Here is a 19,040-nt window from a genome sequence, read left to right as displayed (position 1 = left end):
GTGGTCGGGGGGCGTGCGGCCCGCGTTGGAAATCTAGCGGAATAAGGCAGCCCTGCGTTTGCTCTGGCAGCTGCGAAGGCGCACAGGTGCATGGGGGAGGGGGCCGGCGCGGCCACCACAGGCGGTCATTGACAGAGCCTGGCAAGGGGCGCCCAAATTCGTTTACTCGCGAATTGCGTAAGCTGCCCTCCCCGCACAGGTCAGCGCGAATTACGCGGGCTTGTTGCCGGCCGCCTCCTTGCTGGGCCCACCGCTACACCCTCAGTGCCCACCACTCCCCGCCTTGCACTTGATGCTACGGCAACGTTGAGCTGTTTGGCTCCTTGCTTTTGCTGACGCTGGCCCGCCTGCCTGGCTTGCCTTCCGCCTACCTGTGCTCGACTGATTCCACTAGCCCTTTCAGACTCGGATCTGTTACCTTACCCAGCAGCTACCCCTCCCCACCAGTAGACGCCCGTCCCCAGGGCTCCTTGGCTCCCTGTTTACACCTCTGTGACTGGGCTTGGTTTTACACATGGTTTTGTTTATCCTTCAAGCTTCTTGAAGCTAGGGGCGGTAGAAGTAGTCTCTTGCCCTCAAGGAGCTTTCCTTCTCGTTCGAGAAGTAAGGCTAGCCGTAGAACCGTGGAACTGCTACAGAAGAATCAAGGTTAGCAGACATTCAGGAGCTGGTTTGGGGGGTACACGAAGATGGTGGGAGCAGGGGCTGAGTCCATTGGGGTCAGCGAACTGTGACAGCCCTGGTGATGTGCTGCCAGTTTTAATTCGGATTCCTGGCTGGTTTGTGGAGTGAAAGCCTTTAGCCAAACAGTATTGCTACATTTTCACAGATTTAAGGGGTGGTGACTTCCAAAGGGTCATAGGTACCATTTCCTAAAACGCATGGGTTTCGGTAGGCCTTCTCTCTGGTTAGGGAGGTGGAGAGTGGGGGAGCCTGCTTAGAACCCAGCAGAACTTGGATATTTTGTCATACAGTCATGGTGGGTACCTCTGTTACAAACTAAGTAGCTTCTGAATTCAAATCCCGTTTAGTTTCACTTTGATTCTGCTGATCTGTGTCCTGTGGCACGCGGAGTGTCAAAAAAGGAAGTGAACTCTTTGGCCAGATTTTGTTTTTCACTACTCAGAAGGGAAGTGACAGGGCGAGTGGAAGGAAAGTGCATAGAACTGAACATCCAAAGCCGTGGGATTTGGACCTTAGATTCCACATCTGTAAAGTGAGCGGGTTGGCCGGGGTGGTCTTTAAGGTCCCTTCTGGCTCTAACATTCTACACTTTTAGGATTTTAAATTCCTGGTTGCCATTTGGCTAAGCAGAAGACACCGGATGGGAGACCAACTTATTAAAGAACATCTCTCTAGGGACGACTGGCGTGAGCCCTGGCCTGGGAGTCTGAAGATTGTGGCTTTAGATCCTCTTCATCATGAAAGCTGGTGACTTTCGGCAATCACCTAGCTTCTCTGGAACTTACTTTCCTTACACGTGAACGCTAAGAAGGGACTAGATTAGGTGATTTATTGAAGATCCTTTTGGCTCTTCATTTCTAGTTGTCAGTCTCAAGAATGGTTTGTTAATAATGGCTAGGTAAAGAGCTCTGACCCTGGAGTCAATTTATGGCTTCAAATCCGAGCTCTGACACTCACTATCTAAGACCTTTACTCAGCTCCCCTGCACCCTCGTTTCCTTTTCTGTTACACGCGGATATCTGCTCTGTCCGCTTCAGAAGACTCTCGCAGAGGTTAAAATGTGTGTGACAGAACTTGCTAAACTTTAAAGTGTTGTATACATTTTATGAGGTCTTACTTGCTGCTTCAGATGTCGATCAGCTGCGATAAATCTTCACGGTGTTCCCCGGGGAGAAGCCTGGCTCTGGCATGAAGCAGGCAGCTGGAGGTTGACTTTGTCAGTTCTCGGGCTGGGAGTTCTGGAGGCAGAGGAGCCTTGGCCCGGCTCTGGGTGGTGTGGCGTGGGGTGGTGGCTTGTGCATTTGTGTAGCAATCTGGAAAGTAAGAAGGGAAACAGGCCACAACTCAGCAAGGAGGGAAGCCTTCAGTGAGGATGAAATGGTGTGGCGGATGTCACCGGTGTGGCCCTCAAGAACCTGCCTTCCCGTTCTTTCTGTGGGGGTCGGGTGGGGGAGAGAAGGAAAACGGCAAATTGTTAAACAGTATGCATGTGAAGAAAGTAGTAAAACTGTAAGACTATCTGATGTATTGTTGGATTCTGGGAAATTCATATTTTCTTTATTCTCTGTATTTTCCAGATTTTCGATAATGAATATGTATTTTTTAAATCAGAAAAATAAAAAAAGTTTTTAAAAATTGGAGGAGATTGTTTTTACAAATGTGGGTTCCTCTTTTTTTTCTGCTTTTCTCATTTATTAAATAAATAATAAAAGTGTGATTGAATTAGGGTATGTCTTGTCTTCCAAATCAATGTTAGATTTCTGTGCTTTTCATCTATATGTTTTTATAGTTTGAAAGGGCTGGGATGTTAAAACCATCTATTTAAATTCTTTGGACATATTTAAAAAACAGAGTTTTATCTGGTTAAAAAAATTTTTGAGTACGATGGAGTACTGAAAACTTAGCATGCCCCTAAATCTGTTTTATCACCTCTGTTTCATGAAAAAAATTTTCAAAGATAGTTTCTTACCATTGACTTGTAAGTCCTACTTCCAGGAATTCATCCCAAGGCAATTGGACAAGTGCATGAAGATAGAGAAATGTTCATCACAGAGCTTTTTTATATGATAGAAAAAAATGTGAACCAACTTAAACATACAAAAATAGAGGATTAGCTTACAAGTCATGCAGTCATTAATGGGAACATAGATGTATTTAACATGCAAATAGATTCATCCCCCCCATTAAGCTAAAAAACGTATTAGCAAAGCTATCTATCTCTCTCTATCTATACAAAAAATACCATTTTCTATTCAAAGAAAGGGGGTCTACATATAATCATAGACAAATGTGTGAAAACATATGTTAATAGTTGTTGACTTTAGATAGTGGGATTATAGACTTTCCCTCCTGACTTATTTTCTTATTTTTCTATGACAAATATGTATTACTTGTTAACTTTTTAAAGTTGAAAACAGGGGCACCTGGGTGGCTCAGTCGGCTAAGTGGCTGCCTTCAACTCAGGTCATGATCCCAGGGTCCTGGGATCGAGCCCCACATCGGGCTCCCTGCTCAGTGGGGAGTCTGCTTCTGCTTCTCCCTCTGCCCCTCTCCCTCCCTGCTTGTGCTCTCTCTCTCAAATAAAAATAAATAAATAAATAATGTCTTAAAAAAAATTAAGTTAAAAATAGTTTTGAGAAATAACTTGGCTAAATAGAATCAGGTGTGTGACAAAACATTTATTAAATAACAATAAATGTCATTTTCTATATAAAAAGCCTTTTTCCTAGGTTTATTCTCAGTTGGACGTATATTAGGAAACTTTATAATACACAAGACTGATTTTAATTATTGTCATTTTATTAGTAAATATATTAATTATTAATTTGTTAATTAGCATATGAACTCACATGAGCTACTTCATTCTTTGACACCTCAGGTTCTTTTTCATTAAAATGGAGCTAACATTTCATTAATAAGTTTGTTGTGGGGACTTAAGAGACTGGTAAACAATGATCCCATAATTATGTGTGTGAAAGCACTGTGGAATGTGTGGGCTATGTAAATGCCAACTATTGTTAATTATTATTCACTAATCAACAATAATAGTATTTGTTGGGTACTTAAAAGACTATTAGTACTTGCTTAGTAAATAAGATTTAGCGAAGGCGCCTACAAAAGACTAGCAAATGGAAAACAATAGTCCATACACTGCTGTGGGTAAGTGAGCTCTAACGGGGAAGAGCATTTTACACGCTGTTGGTGGTGTTCAAGGCCAGGGAGGCCACTAGGATGATTAGGAGGATAGGAAAACTATGGACGAGAGATAATCTCTTCCATGTGGAAATGGCTCTTGAGCTGGTCTTGAAGATGGGGAGGATGTGGCTGAACAAAGGGAAGGATTAGCAACATGAATAAGGAGATGGAGTTGGGAGACAGCTGGGTGGACTCCTCAGCCAGTGAAGAGAATGGCTGGACTGAAGTGGATGGTTCCAATTGGTGAATGTGTTGGTTAGGTCAACTCAGAGCCAGATCGTGGGGAACACCAAAACCTGGACACAGAAGTACCGAGTTGATAGAAGAAGTAGGATTCCGATCCCAAGACCTTTTCACTCTCAGGAGATGATCCAGAAGGATCTGTTTCCACAGCTGAACTGACAGACTCACCTGGAACTGCATCCGTCCTTTCCTCTTACATCAATGCAAGCTTCTGTGGACGATCTGTTTACCTCTGTGCTTTGCAGTGTGTGTGTGTGTGTGTGTGTGTGTGTGTGTGTGTGTGTGTGTGTGAAAATGTCCCCCTTTTGGGCCATTGTAACCATTTTTTAAGTATATAATTCAATGGCATTAATTACATGACATGCAACCATCACCAGTATCTATTTCAAGAAACTCTACTCATGAAGCAATAACTCCCCATCCCCCCTTCTCCTCAACCCCTGGTAACATCTGATCTACTTTCCTAGATACCTCATGTAAGTAGAATCATCCTATATTTGTCTTTTTGTGTCTGGCTTATTTCATTTGGCTTAATGTTTCCAAGATTCATTCATGTTGTAGCCTATATCAGAACCTCATTACTTTTTATGGCTGAACAATATTCCACGGCATGGATATACCATGAAATTGCCCATTTGAAATGAAATGAAATGAAATGGCAAAAGAAGAGGGTAGTTCTTCCTTTTGTTTTTAAGGCTATATACAAAAAATGTTGTCAACTTTATGTCAGTTCCCTGGAATTTCTTTGAATCTTTACATTATCAATCAAAGCAAAATCTGAGACCCATGCTCTAGTACATGTTGCCTCCTTACCAATGTTCCAGTTCCTTTTGGCACCATGACAAATGGTTTGTAACATGGATTCAGTTAGGCTCGAAGGATGCTCGCTGACAGCTGTCTTTTCTTCTGTTCGTGTCTCCGCATAACATGAAATTTCCATCAAGAGAAATGCCTTTCCATTATTTTGGGGCGCTAGAGCTTTCCAAGGAAGTGAGAGGATGCTTTCCTGATGTGATGAAATGATAAGACAGAGGTGAGGATAAAGGTATACTTTATAAGCAAATGCAGTGAAATATGGGGGAAAATTGAGAAGAAGGGATCAGTTAGGTTAGCTAAGTAGTGAGTAGTTAGACCCCCAAAGCATCCTGTGCTCCACAGCGCCCCTGACCAGCAGGCTTGGACCATGGTGTTTCTATTTATGAGGCCAGGGCTCTTGTAAATAAAAGTGAGGTCAAAATAGAAAGTTTGCAGTATTCCAAGTCTGTGTATATAAAAATAAAGTATCAGGTGACATATCAGATCTCTGTTCGCTTAGGTCTACTTGGTGAAACTACTAGCCTTTTATATTTTTAATGACTTTCCTAAGGTGGGCTTTAAATCCTCCCCTCTCCATTGCTGAGAGTCCTTACAATACCTCTTTCCAGAGGTTGGGGTGAATAAGGACTATATGCTATAAATGTTTCACAGAGAGTGAGAAGACACAGTGCAGTGTGTGTTTATAATTACTTGCTGGAAAGGCTGCCCAGCTATGCAGGAGACTCACCACCGCCGTGGTCCTGGAGCCACTGGGATAGTGGGAGAGCACCCCGCTGGATCAGAACCATAGAATATTGCAGGTGTGGTGTGTGATTACAGAAGCAGTAATTTCTTATTAATGTTCTTTTTCCACACTTTTTAAGGATATGATGAAGCGGGTCTGAGAGGGCTTTCTCTGCTCCCTAAAGTAGCGCCTCCCCAACATTCTTTGCCCTGTACTTTGACTTTCTTTTCTCCCGTACATTAGCACCGTCTGACATATGCTTACTTATTTATTACCTGCTTCTTTTACTAGGAGGTAAGCTTCGTGAGATGAGATGTGTTGTAAGCTCCATGAGATCGGGAACTATTTTCTCTTCTGATGAGAGAAGAGAAAAGGTCTGGCACCTCGCAGGCCTAAATCACTAAATATTTGATGGATTTATTAATTCAGAAGCTTGCTAAGAGTTGTCAGCTCAGTTGTCAGCATGGGTCTTGAGTAAAGTACAAAAGTGAAAAGGAAATTGTTCACGTGAAGTGAGTTGCAAAGGAATGAATGGGCTGTGGAAAATAGACAAGAGAAAAAAAGGGGTACGGCCACTCCCTCGAAAGTTCTCTTCCATCTGTGCACAAGAGAATGATTCCTGTGTTTCACACGTGAAGATATTGGATGTGCCATCTCCACCACCCAGTAGTTACACTAAAAAGAGTTTGAAAAATTAGAATCAAAGATGCAGCTGCTTTCACATAGCAACAGGAGTCAAAAAAGAGCCGAAAGTGACAGTTTTCCTGTTCGACCACTGTTCCGTTCTGTAACTGATTTATGACATTTTGGGAAAACACAGCTAAAAACAAGTTAATACTGAGGTTGGTGTGCTTCTGATTGCCTTCTCCTTTTCTGAACATGGCTGAATTGACCAGTGATAGAAACGTGGGGAAACCAGTACCATTGCTAGATTCTACAGATGGGAGCTATTCACATGCAAGAGAAAGGAAGCTCTTCTAGATAGCATGGAGTGGGACCACACTGGCACTTGAGGGCTATCTGAGAGTCTGGTTTGGGATCTCATTAACATGCCCTACTTCAGAGGCACAGAGGGTAAGGGCCAGAGTGAGCAGTGGGACAGACTGGGAACTCTTCCCTGGAGTCTCCTGTGCCACTGGGGCTTGGTAGCGTCCGTGGGCTGGCAGTGGTTGAGCGGCATCTCTCCAAGGGCAAGGCTCAGCCTTGGCATGGTGCTTGGCAACATGAGAGACAAACCACACCGGAACTCAGGGGACACTGTCCCAAGTCATTTACCGCTGTGGCTCCCACCCCATTCTCTTCAGGCTGTTGAGTCGTAGAACTTGTTCCTGACCCCCCCAGTGTAAAGTCCTTGAGGAGAATACCAATAACATCAGAGAAAGTGCTGGAGTCCAAGAAGAATTCTCAATGTATAAAGATGAGTAACTAGAAATTCTCCTCACATAGTGTGGGGCTGTATAAAAAGTGTTTGCATAATTAAGGCAACAGAGCCTAATATTCAAGAACCATTCATATATTCAGCAGGTACTTACTGAATATCTCTCATGTAGACATTCTTCTATTCGCTTAGAAGAGCGCAGTGAACAAAACAGACAAAAATCCCTGCCTTCATGGAACATATATTCTATCGGAGAAAAAAATATTTTCTGAACGGAAGAAGAAAAGTTTAAATAACATCTGCTCTGCTCTGTACTTGCAAAAAACAAAAAAGGACTCCATGGCTAGTCCACTTGATGTGTATGCCCTCAGGAACGGTTCCACGCATGCAAAGGCAGATAGGCACAATGATGTTCGCTGAAACTCGTTCATGGTAGGGAACATTGCAAACAAACTAAATGTCACTAGAGAAAAAGATAAATAAGTGTGGTTTGTTTATTTTCTAGTGCGCAGCTCTGGGACCGGAGGTCTAGAATTGAATCCAGCTGTACCGCTCATGGGTCTTTGTGTTTTTTTTTTTGGCTTTAATGAGATGTCATCGACATACGACATTTGTTTTGTTTTTTAGATTCCACATATAAGTGAAATCATCTTGTGTTTCTTTGTCTGACTTATCTCACTTAGCATAATACCCTCGAGGTCCACCCACGTTCTCACAAATGGCAGGAATTTATCTTTTTATGGCTAAGGCATATTTCATATACGCACCACATCTTCGTTGTCCATTCATCTGTCGATGGACACTTAGGTTGCTTTCGTATCTGGGCTATTGTACATAATGCTGCCGTGAACACGGGTGCATATAGCTCTTCAAATTGGTGTTTTGTTTTCTTCAGATAAATACTCAGATGTGGAATGACTGGATCAAATGGTGGTTCTTTTTTTAACTTTTTGCACAACTCCCATACATTTTTTCATAGTGGGTGCACCAATTTACATCCCCACCAGCACTGTATGAGGATCTCTTTTATCCATATCCTTACCAACTCTTGTTATTTCTTGTCTTTTTGATAATGGCCAGGCTGCCTGGCGTGAGGTGATATCTCATTGGGGTTTTGATTTGCATTTGCCTGATGACTAGTGACATTGAGCACCTTTTCATGTGACTGTTGGCCATCTGCATGTCTTCTTTGGAGAAATGTCTTTTGTCTTCTGCCTATTTTTAAATCAGATATTTTTTGATATTAAATTATGTAAGTTCTTTACATATTTTGGATATTAATCCTTTACTGGATGTATGGCTTGCAAATAACTTCTCGCATTCAGTAGGTTGCCTTCTTACTTTGTTGATGATTTCCTTCACTGTGCAAAAGCTTTTCAGTTTGATGTAATTCCATTTGTTTGTTCTAGCTTTTGTTGCCCTTGCCTAAGGAGACTGGTCTGAAAAAATATTACTAGGAGCAATGGCAAAGAGCTTACTACCTATATTTTCTTTTAGGAGTTTTATGGTTTCACATGTTACATTCAGGTCTTTAATCCATTTGGAGTTTATTTTGTGTATGGTGTAAGAAAGTGGCCCATTCTTTTGCATATGGCCATCCAGCTTTCCCAGCACCATCTATTGAAGAGACTGTCTTTTCCCCATTGTTTTTCTAGACTCCTTTGTCTAGATTGACCATATAAATGTGGGTTTATTTCTGGGCTCTCTATTCTATTTCATTGATCTAGGTGTCTATTTTGTGCCAGTACTATACACTGTCTTGATAACTATAGCTTTGTAGTGTAGTTTGAAATCAGGGAGCATAATGCCTCCAGCATTGTTCTTCTTTCTCAAGATTGCTTTGGCTGTTTGGGGTCTTTTGTTGTTCCATATATATTTTAATATTATTTGTTCTAGTTCTATGAAAAATACTGTTGGTATTTTGATGAGGAATGCATTGAATCTGAAGATTGCTTTAGGTAGTAGAGACATTTTGACAATACTAATTCTTCCAATCCATGATCATGTTATACCTGTCAATTTATTTCAATTTCTTTCATCAATAAAATCTTCTTACAGTTTTCAGAGTGCAGGTGTTTAACCTACTATGTTAAATTTATCCCTAGGCATTTTATTTTATTTTTTGATGCAGTTTAAAAAGATTGTTTTCTTCATTTCTCTTTCGGATAGCTCATTATTAGTATATAGAAATGCAACTGATTTCTGTATGTTACTTTTGTACTCTGGAACTTTACTGAATTCATTTATTAGTTCTAATAGTTTTTTGATGTCTTTGGGGTTTTCTGGGTATAGTATCATGTCATCTGCAAATAGTGACAGTTTTACTTCTTCCTGACCAGTTTGAATCAAGCCTTTTATTTCTTTTTCTTGCCTGATTGCTGTAGCTAGGGCTTCCTGTACTATGTCGAATAAAAGTGGCAAGAGTGGGCATCCTTATCTTGTTCCTGCTCCTAGAGGAAAAGCTTTTAGCTTTTCACCATTGAGCATGATGTTAGCTGTGGATTTGTCATATGTGGCCTTTATTATGTTGAGGTACATTCCTTCTATAACCACTTTTTTGGGAGTTTTTAATCATAAATGGATGTTGAAGGTACAACCCAGGGCAAGCACTGGAATAAGACAAGGGCCACCAACAGTTTGGCCCTCCTGCTGCAGGCTCCCCCTGCCACCCCGCTCAACCCCACCATGGGCATGGACAATCCTGCAGCATCATCTCCCTCCAGGACTCACATACCATGCCTCCACTTCCAGCTGGGTTCTTGGGCTCATGACTAGGACCCCAAGGAGGGCTGCTCAGACAGATGCCTAAAGGACCTTGCTTGGGCCACACAGGATAGCTGTTATGCTGCCCAGTGGCCGGGAGGATAAAACTGGATGTTGATTTCTGTCAAGTGCTTTTTCTGCAACTATTTAGATGTTCATATGATTTTTATCCTTTGTTTTGTTAATGTGGTATATCACATTGATTGATTTGCAGATGGCGTACCATCCTTGCAGCCCTGGAATAAAGCCCACTTGATCGTGGTGTATGATCCTTTTAATGGAGTACTGAATTTGGTTTGCTAATATTTTTTTGAGGATCTTTGCATCTATGTTCATCAAAGATATTGGCCCCAAATTTTCTTTGTTTTGTGGTGTCTTTGTCTGATTTTACTATCAAGGTAATGCCGACCTCATAAAATGAGTTTGGAATTGTTACTTCCTCTTTGTTTTTTTGGAATAATTTGAGAAAGATAGGGACTAATTCTTCTTTAAATGTTTAGTAAGGGGCGCCTGGGTGGCACAGCGGTGTCTGCCTTCAGCTCAGGGTGTGATCCCGGTGTTGTGGGATCGAGCCCCACGTCAGGCTCCTCCGCTATGAGCCTGCTTCTTCCTCTCCCACTCCCCCTGCTTGTGTTCCCTCTCTCGCTGGCTGTCTCTATCTCTGTCAAGTAAATAAATAAAATCTTAAAAAAAAATGTTTAGTAAAAAAATTCACCTGTGAAGCTCTCTGGTCCTGGACTTTTGTTTTTTGGGAGTTCTAAAATTACTGATTCAGTTTTGTTACTTGTAATTTGTCTATGTAGATTTTCTTTTTTTTCATGATTCAGTCTTGGAATGTGTGTTTCTAGGAATTTGTCCATTTCTTCTAGATTTTCCAATTTGTTGGCATATACTTATTTGTGGTAGTCTGTTATAATTCTTTGAATTTCTGTGATGTCAGTTACAACGTCTCTTTAGTTTCTTATTTATTTGGGTCCTTTCTCTTTTTTTCTTGATGAGTCTTTTTTCCTTCATGAAATTTATTGATTTTGTTTATCTTTTCAAAAAAAACAGCTATTAGTTTCATTGATCTTTTCTGTTGTCCTTCTTTTAGTCTCTATTTCATTTATTTCTGCACTGATCTTTATTATTTCCTTCCTTCTACTAACTTTGGGCCTTGTTTTTTCTTCTGTTTTAGTTCTTTTAGGTGTAAAGTTAGATTGTTTATTTGGGATTTTCTTATTTCCAGAAGTAGGTCTGTATCGCCATGAACATCCCTCTTAGAACAGCTATTGCTATATCCCGTAGATTTAGAAAGTTATGTTTCCATTTTAATTTGTCTCGGGTATTTTTTGATTTTCTTATTGATGTGTTCATTGACACACTGGTCACTTAGTAGGCTGTTTAGTCTCCAAATGTTTGTGTTTTTTTCCAGTTTTCTTCTCTTATTGATTTCTAGCTTCATACCATTGTTATCAGAAAAGATGTTTGATATGACTTGAGTCCTCTTGAATTTATTGAAACTTGTTATGTGGCCTAACATATAATCTATGTGTGACAGTGTTCCATGTGCACTTGAAGAGAATGTATATTCTGCCGTTTTTGGATGAAATGTTCTGTATATTAAGCCCATTAGGTCTAATGTGTTGTTTAAGGTCCATGTTTCCTTATTGATTTTCTGCCTGGGTAACCTATTCATTGATGAAAGTGGGGTATTAAAGTCCACAGTATTACTGTATTACTGTCAATTTCTTCCATTTTGTCTAAATATTTGCTTTATCTGTTTAGGTGCCCCTATGTTGGGTGCATAAATATTTACGAATGTTCTATCCTCTTCTTGGGTTGACTCCTTTATCATTAGGTAATGTCTTTGTCTTTTGTTATAGTCTTTTTTTTTTTTTAAGATTTTATTTATTTAAGAGAACGAGCATGAGTGGGGGTGGGGGAGGAGCAGAGGAAGAGGAACAAGCAGACTCTGTGCTGAGTGCAGAGCCAAACATGGGGCTCGATCCCACGACCCTGAAATCATGACCTGAGCTGAAATCAAGAGTCAGATGCTCAACCAACTGAGCCACCCAGGCGCCTCCAGTCTTATTTTAAAGTTGGTTTTGTCTGATATGAGTTTTGCTATTCCAACTTTCTTTTCTTTTCCCTTGGTATGAAATATCTTTTTATCTCTTCACTTTCAATCTGTGTGTCATTAGAGCTGAAGTGAGTCTTAATTTCATCATCCGTACCACAGGGGTTACTAACGGTACTTATCTCGGGTCTATTTGAGCATTATATGATAAATGTAAAGCCATTAGAATAGTGTTGGAACACAGTAAGCATTTAATAAATGTTAACTGTATTTGTTGATAATGGAGTACTACATGTAGCCGTTAAAAGGAATGGACTAAGTCTGTATATAAACATGAATATATATAAAAATATACTTTTCCTTCATTTATTCATTCAACAAATATTTATTGAGTGCCTGCTATATTCCAGGCAGTCTTCTATGGTACTTGAGAATAATTAGTGAACAAAACAAAAATCCTGCCCTCATAGACTTTGTATGCCAGAGGTAGGGAAGCAGATGTAAAGTATAAAGAAAATTATATATTATGTTAGAGGGATAAAATATATATTATGTTAGAAGGGATAAGTGTTCTGGAAAAGGGAAAAGAAAAGTATGGTAAAGGTGTTGGGAATGCCAGAGTTAAGGGCAGGGGGTTGGTTGAATTTTAAGCCAACAAAACAAATATGAGAAAAATGTTAACAATTATAGCTCCAGGTGGTAGGTATACAGATATTTGTTATATTATTTTTCCTTTTCTATGTATTTAAAGTTTTTTTTCTAGAAAATTCCTCTCCATGTTATGAGATAAAAAAAATAATATTAAGGTGTCTGAAATACAAAGGGAGTTGGCTAAGAAACAGAAAATAATGAAAAAGGAGCTAAATGAGACCTATTTTTAAAAAAGAATCCAAAGAAAATGTTGGACTTTAAAAGTCCATTAGAGATAGAGATGAATAGAATTAGAGTACAGAAAATCAGAGAATAATATAGAAGACAAATGTGTTAATAAATATAATCAAATAAAACCATAGTTAATATAACCAAAGCAACGCTTACAGATAGAATAGCACATATTTCTGAGTTGAAGACCTAAACAAAAGTGATAAAAAGATGAACTCAGTACTTAGACATATACTGGTAAGACTGTTGCAAAACTATTAATTAACTACTCCAACTTCCTTAGTTCCTTTTTGTTGGGTGTGGCAACATGCCAACTATAAAACTACATTTTTAAGGCTCTCCTGCCTCTTTCCGTCTTGTAGAACACAGATGTGAAAGCTGGAGCTGCAGTGGCCTTCTGGGCCCGCTCGGAGGCACAGAATGGAGGAAGGCAGGAATGGAAGCCTCATGCTAAGAGAGGTGGTAGATACCTAGATCCATTGTTGACCTGGGGCCACGTGGTATCTCTGTATTTTTTATATGTAGTATATAAATTTTTAAAAGACACTCTTACCTGGGTTTTCTGCTAAATGCAGTTAAACCCATTTCTAACTGAAACACAGTTGAACTGTAAACATCTGTGGGAAAGGACTGTAATCCACTAGTTCTCATCCAGCCAAACTGCCAATGTGTGAAGACAATAGAAGGTCTTTCTCAGACACACAAGAGCTCACCAAGTATTTAACACTCATGTAGCCCGACTCTGTGTAGATCTGAGGTAAAATTTAGGCAGCACAGCAACCAGGCTGTGTACACCTGGACCAATTATTTAACCTCTTGAAGGTTTAGTTTCTTTATCTAAAAACGAGAGAAAAAATTATTTACTTCATAAAATTGTTATAAAGGTTAAGGAGAGATAATTTATGCCGAGCCCCTTGTGTACTGCTTAGCACTCTTGCAAAGAAAAGAAAGTTTATTGGGACAACCAATTTTAGCCCACCAGGAGAAGAATCAAACACATCTAGAAAAGGATATCCTTGGGGCGCCTGGCTGGCTCAGTCCATAGAGCATGTGACTCTTGATGTCAGGGTCGTGAGTTCAAGCCCCATGTTGGGCGTAGAGCCTACTTAAAAAAAATCCTTTTACGTGGTATCCGTCAGAAGTGTCTCTTCAACAAAATAAGAAAATTATAAATTGTATAAAGGAAAGATTCACAACCACTGGATATAATTTAAAAAATAGAAAAATACTGGAAAAGAAGATAATGAAGAATTTACACATCAAGCTTAGTGGAACAAAACAGAAAGTCCAGTAACAGGCCTAATTATTTATCATTTAGACTATAAAAAACGTATTTTATTTTATTTTTTTAAAAAAGATTTTATTTATTTATTTGATACAGAGAGAGACAGCCAGTGAGAGAGGGAACACAAGCAGGGGGAGTGGGAGAGGAAGAAGCAGGCTCCCAGCGTAGGAGTCTGATGTGGGGCTCGATCCCGGAATGCCGGGATCACGCCCTGAGCCGAAGGCAGACACTTAACGACTGAGCCACCCAGGCTCCCCTAAAAAACGTATTTTAAAGCAATGGGAAATTGACAAAGTATTGAGTTAATGAGTTTGGGACAACCAGGTTTCCATGTGGAAAAAAAAAAAAAAACAATCCAGTTAGATCCTTAACCAATACAGGATACCAAAATAAAATTTTAGATGGATTGGGGAGTACAATGTAATAGAACAAAGATAAATATTTACATAAACCTGGGGTGGGAAAGACTGTTGTAAATATATCATCAGAGGCAGAAAATAGAGAGTAAAAGATGGATACATATGACTCGGAAAATTTTTAAAAGTTTAGACTTTTATGTTAGAGTTTATATAGATAAAATTTTTAAAAATTTACATATTCAGTAAAAAGGCGATAACGTTTATTAACAAAGGATACGAAAATGCAATTCATAAAAGAGTTTCTCTAAGTGATCAGCACATGTAAAATAATCTTGCTGATAAAGAAGTTGGTACAAAGTAAATGCTTAATTAGAGGGCATTGGCAGAGTAAATTATGATACATCCAAGTGAATATTTATGTCATAATCATTAAAAATAATGTCATAGCAAGATATTTCATGGGGTGGGAAGTAATTGCTTTGGAAATAAGTTTGGTGAAAACTTGGTATGCTCTATATTATGTTTCTGTTCTAATGTAACAAAATATCAGATAAAAAAGAAATTCTACCTACCCACTCACCTACCTACCTTTCTATCTCCTGGAAAGAAGATCAAAATGTTAATAATTATGTTTTGATGGGCGAATATGGGATCATCCCCTTTTTTGCAGTTTTTTTGCTTAAAAATATTCTGCACTGAATATGGATTTCTTTGCTAATTAGAAAGGAAAAACAATATTTTTAAGGTTTGTGTAGACAAAGACAGAGGAGCCAGCTTGAAGGGTACCTACTGGCCAAATATGGGACAACTTGAGCATCGTAAAGAATAATGATGTTAAAGGTTATTAAAACGGAAGGGGAAAGAAAGCTCCTCTTTACAAGACAATGCCACGAAGTAAATACAGAAGACATTACATCATGAGAAAAATCAACATTGTGCAATAACTAATGTACTCCTTGACTCAGGCAGTGGTCAGCAGTGCAAGTAAAGATCATCGAGGGAAAGTTTGGTGGGCAACAGGATCATTACGTGGGGTCTCACAGGGTCACCGCCCACCCCCCATCCCTGCCCTCCTGGCCTGACGTTACATAATATTACAAGGGAATCAATGTTCCTTTACAGAGGAGAGATCTGGCTGACACCACCTGTTAGCCAAGTGACCAGAAGGAACACGAAAGTGTGGACGGTCATTATGTGCAAACAGAAGTACACAAACATTACCTCTGTACTTTCCTTCTGAAAACATGTCACCTGGTTCTAATCCTGAGGAAACCATCAGAAAAATTCGGACTGTAGGGCGTTCTTAAGCCAACAGACCTGGACTCTTCAAAAAGGGAAACCAAGAGGGTGTGAGGACAGTTCTAGATTAAAAGACGCCAAAGATGTGGAACGTAGGACCGTAGGGGAAGGGAGGGAAATCTGAAGGGGGAGAAATTAGAGAGGGAGACAAACCATGAGAGACTATGACCCTGGGAAACAAACTGAGGTTTTCAGAGGGGAGGGGGTAGCAGAAGGGGGTAACAAGGTGATGGGTATTGAGGAGGGCACGTGTTATGATGAGCCCTGGGTGTCATATGCAACTAATGAATCACTGAAAAAACTAATGATGATACAGTGTCTAACTGAACATTAAAAAGAGAAAAGACCCAAAGAGACATAAAACCAGATGCAGAACTTGAACCTATGAAAGACACTGTTGGGATCACCAGGGACATTTAAAAAATTTTAAAAATTTAAATTTAAAAAATTCTATTGACATTAGCTATTATAAATTAGTGTTCATTTTCTAGATGTGATCATGTTATTTTAGTTATGTAGGAGAATGTCCTTGTCCATAGGAGATACTTGACAAGGAATTTAGGAGCGAAATGTCACAATGTCTGAAAGTTAATTTTTGAATAGTTTGTCAACAGTCTGTATGTGAGAGAGAAAATAAATGAGGCCAAATGTTGACAATTGGTGACTGGAGATGAAGAATAAGCAATGTTGATTGAGTTATTCTTTCGGCTTATTTCTAAGGGTTTGAACATCTAAATATGAAAGGTTATGGGGGGAGAGTTCAGGTGGAAATAAAAAGGAGAGAGAAAAGTGGAATACATGAGGCATAAGGGACATGGATCCAGGTACAATGTATGGATCTTGTTGGCTCTCGCGTCCAACAGATCAACCCTAGGGACACATTGATGAGAGGATCAGGGAAATCTGAACACTGACCGGACGTTTGGTGAAATGAAGTATGTAGCAGGTGAAATGAGACTGGCTATGATAATTTTTTTTTTTAATTTGAGAGAAAGCATGTGTGCAGGAGGGAGGGGGGACAGAGGGAGGGAGAGAATTTTAAGCAGGCTCCACCACCAGCACGGAGCCCTCTGCAGATCTCGATCTCACAACCCTGAGATCATGACCTGAGCCCGAATCAAGAGTCAGATGATTTACCGACTGGGCCACTCAGGCGCCCTGGCTATGATACTTGTTGAACCTGGGTCATTGGTCCATAGGGAGTGATTGTTTTATTCTGTCTATTTTGCATGTTGGAAACTTCCATAGGAAAGTTGGGGGTGCAACTCAAAATTACATAGTAACATTGGACTTTGTCAGGGAATGAGTGACCAATAGGTAGCTAAATGTGTTCCCATGGGTATTTGCTACTAAAGAATTACACAAGAGTGATAAGTTGTGAGATCAAGATTAATACCTGAACTTCTCTCACAGCAGTCATTTTAAGTGGGGAGGGGGAGCTGTGGAAGTGAAGGTTATGTGGAAATAATTGTCTTTCTATTTCCCTATTGCATGAAGCTCTTGACCACCACAAAGAAAGCTAGAGCTGATGCACTGTCCGCATCCCTTCTGAAGCTGATGGAGCGGTATTTATTGCTTCCACCTAAGTTTGAGAAAGTCAAGGTTTGTCTGTTTCATCAGTTCTTTATGTAGCTAGGAGAGCTGTTATTGTCCTGCGGATTGCAGATGCTGCTGGACCTGCCAGTGCTAAATGTTCAGTTAACTGAACATTCAGCTGAAGATAAAAACAAGGTTTTGGGGGCGCCTGGGTGGCTCAGTTGGTTAAGCATCTGCCTTCAGCTCAGGTCATGATCCCAGGGTCCTGGGATCGAGCCCCACGTCGGGCTCCCTGCTCAGCGGGGAGTCTGCTTCTCCCTCTCCCTCTGCCTGCCACTTCCCCTGCTTGTGCTCTCTCTGTCTGTCAAATAAATAAATAAAATCTTAAAAACAAAAAACAAAAAAACCAAGGTTTTGAAAGGAATGATCATTCAGGAAGGTCAGACAGACAAACCTCCTACTTCCCCAGCCTCCCCAGGTTCCGTGGGAGCTGCAGAGGTGAAAAACACTCAGATTTTTGCCTGCCTGTTGGCTAGGAGGACCAGTTAGGCTACAGTCAGATAGCTCTTAGGAAATGATGAGCACGTGGTCTAGCCCCATGCTGGCCCTGAACAATTTAACTTTTATCTAAAGCAGAATTTTACAGTCAAGGGGGGCAGTAGTTTCTTTGTGCGTGCGTGTGTGTGTGTATGTGTGTGTGTGTTTTGTTTTCTAAAAGAAATAGGATTGAAATAAAATGTGAATTGGACACTCATGTCTTAAAGCTTTTTTAAAGGAAACATTAGTGAGAATATTAACTTCCACTAGATAATATAAGCCATAAAGTGGAAAACAAGGGTAGACAAGGCTATGTACAGGAGAAGAAAAGTTCAACTCTGAAAATGGTAAAAGACCATAACGAAACCTATGACTGGCAGACTTAAAAGGAAAACAAACAAAACCAGATTTAGAAGGGATATCAAATCTGGGACCAAAAGAAAAAAAAAAACTCTTGGAACCAGTATGCATAACTTTCTTAACTTAGTATATACAAAGATAAGGAAAATAAGTTATTATGCTATTATTTAACCTCTGAATACATCTTTCATTATTTAGACTAGATAACTTGATGAAAATAATTTAGAACTGTAAAATAGTCACAAATATAAAATACACATGCATTTAGTGCTGCCATTAAAGATTTTTTTATTTGAGAGAGAGAATGTGTGCGTGTGCGCGGGGAGGGCCGGGGGAGAGAGAATCTCAAGCCAGCTCAGCACTGAGCCGAGTCTCACGACCCCGAGATCATGACCTGAGCTGAAATCAAGAGTCAGTTGCTTAACGGACTGCGCCAACCAGGCGCGCCTTAGTGCTGCCTTTAGATTTTTTTTTCTAAGGTGTCGTCATAATAATTGTTTGCTTTGGAGGTTAAAGTTTGGACTTACAATTTGGGCTTTTCCGCTTGAGTATCTTTAAAGTTAAATAAAAGACATGTATATGCAAACGAGGCAAATTTGTTCCATCAAATCCCCTTTATACTTTTCTTTGGTGCCACTTTCTGTATCCGTGGTAAACTAAGTGGCCACATTTCCTTGCCACCTCTCCTGTTGCTTAGTTCCCTCCCCTTTCACTGGGGGCCAGCACGGCAACTTGCTTTGACCGGCAGAACGCGGTGGAAGGCCAGCAGCTTGCACTGCTGCCCTCTGAACTACCGAGGGTTGTGAAGAGGCCTGGGGTAGCCTCCCCGAGGTTGAGAGACCACATGGGCCAAGGGGCAGCCGACAGCACCGGCAGACGCGTCCATGCAGGAGGCCCGCTGAGACCTCTCCACGCCTCAC

General features: G+C 40.4%; 1 protein-coding gene and 1 non-coding gene across 5 annotated transcripts in view; both read left to right on the top strand.

Annotated features, from left to right (window-relative positions):
• N4BP2L1 (NEDD4 binding protein 2 like 1) overlaps nucleotides 1-19,040 on the top strand; it is a 28,264-nt gene that overhangs the window by 1,345 nt on the left and 7,879 nt on the right. The window lies entirely within an intron of this gene.
• Nucleotides 6,356-6,484, top strand: LOC117803199. Its single transcript, XR_004626891.1, has one exon. It is a non-coding gene; the product is annotated as a small nucleolar RNA SNORA16B/SNORA16A family (small nucleolar RNA).

This window comes from Ailuropoda melanoleuca, chromosome 7 (assembly GCF_002007445.2).
Source record: "Ailuropoda melanoleuca isolate Jingjing chromosome 7, ASM200744v2, whole genome shotgun sequence".
Classification (NCBI taxonomy): domain Eukaryota; kingdom Metazoa; phylum Chordata; class Mammalia; order Carnivora; family Ursidae; genus Ailuropoda; species Ailuropoda melanoleuca.
Note: the sequence above shows the minus strand (reverse complement) of the source record. Positions and strands in the feature narration are given on the sequence as shown.